Genomic DNA, 2,202 nt, shown 5'->3' with positions numbered 1-2,202 from the left:
TTCAATTTATTGTTGTAAAGTTTCATATCAAGCGATTCGCGAAGACTGACAGTGTTCAACTTGAAACTTAGCTCAAAAAAGTAGTTCGAAATAAATCAGTTCTTTAATACATATTTCTTTATCTAGTATCTGAGTTACTCTCTCGTTTTGAAGACTTTTTACGAATCAATTCAATGACAATGTTTCGTGAACAAAGCCATTTGTGACCAAGGTTTTAGGTTGGTCCGTATTGGCAAAACCTGTACTCTCTGTCTGGAGTACCTCTCGGCCGGTAAATAATCTATATGCAAAGCTGTGCATGACGATCTCGTTTCATCATTACTGAAGTGTTTATCTAAGAGTCGGTAACACCTCTCTCAAGCTTGAAACAAGGAAATATGCCATTACAAGTAGGTCGGTCATGTTCGTGTATTTTTTTATTGTCTTCCTGTTTTACATTATCTTAAAAGTCTACCATTACGATTATTAAGAAAAATTGAACGTAACATTGCAATTCGTGTGACTGCATTGTTTTTTGTTAAAAATAAAGTCAATAAGGGCTTGTTTTTCCAATCTTGTTCAGGTGTCATTTGTCATCGTCACCGTCACCGCCATCTACTCCAGGGATTGTTGGCACTATAAAATAAACAAAATGATATGAAACAGGCGTTTATCGCGGGCTAAGTTTCACTCTTTTGATACGAAATTGAAAAACTACACAGCTAGGAGTACACTCATTCGCCATTCTTGAATAAAAAAATTAAACCTAAACGGCGCACAATCAGTTTTTAGCATACTCATTGCTTTTATCAGGAAGACGACAGTAAGGAAGTAATCTGTCCTTTAGGAGTAAGAATAATGAGAGAATGATTTTAAGGTTTATAACTTTTACAAGTATTTAAAAGTATTTTTGTATATTTCATGGGTAAAAACGATATTTTTAGAGGTTTTTCTCTCAAAGTAAATGGTGTCTCACTATATATTACTGCTGTAAGGCACGAAAGGAACCCATTTCTTCTTTAGTAAACTATTCTCGTTATTCTTCACTTAAAAAGGACAAAACGCACGAAGATTACTTACAGAAGCCACGTTGTATATTTACACCGCCGCCGGCGCCGCCATCTCCCCCGCCTCCACCACCACCACCGCCGGCTTCACCACCACCACCTCCTCCTCCGCCGTCGCCGCCGCCACTGCCACCCCCACCACAGCTAAGCACTAAAATAAAGACAATACAATGAAAAAGGCGTGGTCAAGAACTGAGATTATCTCTTCTGGTACGACACTTGAAGTAAACAATACACCTATGATTTGTTTGCTCACAATTTCCCTCTCATAGAAACGATACTGACGATGTTTGATAAGGCAGCCTCTTTCAGTTTCAAGAGCTAATCGATTCAAGTAAAAATATTATTTTCGCCTTATTGTGCAGGACATACAGAGCGAATATCTGTTTGGTTGTTATTATTATTGAACAAACACTGTCGGATTGGAAAGTGTTTTCCGCCTTCTCAAAAATTGGCTGTGAACGATAAGTTTTACACAAGTTTTTGTTCCATATTTCAAACAATATATTTTGAACAGTAATTTGCCATCTCATTTTATTGTTTTTCAAATCAGTAACATAATCGTCTTATCCAAAAGAAAAGCCTGATTTTTCTGAACCTTTCAAACTTCCCAGTCAATCCTGTACTAGCTTTTAATGAAATCCTCCTCATCGGGAAAGTAAGGTGATTTTCGTCAAAATATGATTTTCTGTCACTTATCTCATAGGAAATAACCAACTAATTCTTATTTCAACGTGAATGAAGAGAGGCTTTCCGACTTAACTATCAAGTCCTTTGAACTACCGTTTTAACCCGCAATTTTTGATTGTTCGGAACTACATCATTTTCTTTGATTTGTACTGGTCTACTTTTCATCAGGACCGCTACGAGAGGCAAATCCGAAAAGTGTAGTTCTTCTTTTTTAGTTTAATCGAGTTTCTTTGGTTAATTCCGAACCCGCGTTTGACAGAAAAGATGTATTATCAATTCGTCAATCTAAGAGCCACTTAAGTGTCAGTTAAAAAACTACTTAAATCGAAAGTTACTACAACTAACCTTTCTGACACTGAATGATTACCAACACGACAGCAATGACGAGCCAAAGTCTCATGGTGAACGGTGTTTGAGTTTCTAGCTTGTCAGCAACAGCAGGAAAAGAACCGTGGACTGTGGAGAG

The 2,202-nt window shown here is 37.2% G+C and overlaps 1 long non-coding RNA gene across 1 annotated transcript; it reads right to left on the bottom strand.

Moving 5' to 3' along the window:
* Positions 1 to 398: 398 nt before the first annotated feature.
* LOC110054012 (uncharacterized) lies at positions 399 to 2,202 on the bottom strand. The gene is made up of 3 exons (XR_016202533.1): positions 2,082 to 2,202; positions 1,060 to 1,197; positions 399 to 615 (listed from the first exon to the last, which is right to left on the bottom strand). It is a non-coding gene; the product is annotated as an uncharacterized LOC110054012 (long non-coding RNA).

The sequence above is a fragment of the Orbicella faveolata genome, unplaced genomic scaffold (genome assembly GCF_042242905.1).
Source record: "Orbicella faveolata isolate gen_17 unplaced genomic scaffold, um_ofav_v1 contig_36, whole genome shotgun sequence".
Classification (NCBI taxonomy): domain Eukaryota; kingdom Metazoa; phylum Cnidaria; class Anthozoa; order Scleractinia; family Merulinidae; genus Orbicella; species Orbicella faveolata.
This window is presented reverse-complemented; position numbering and strand designations above follow the sequence as displayed.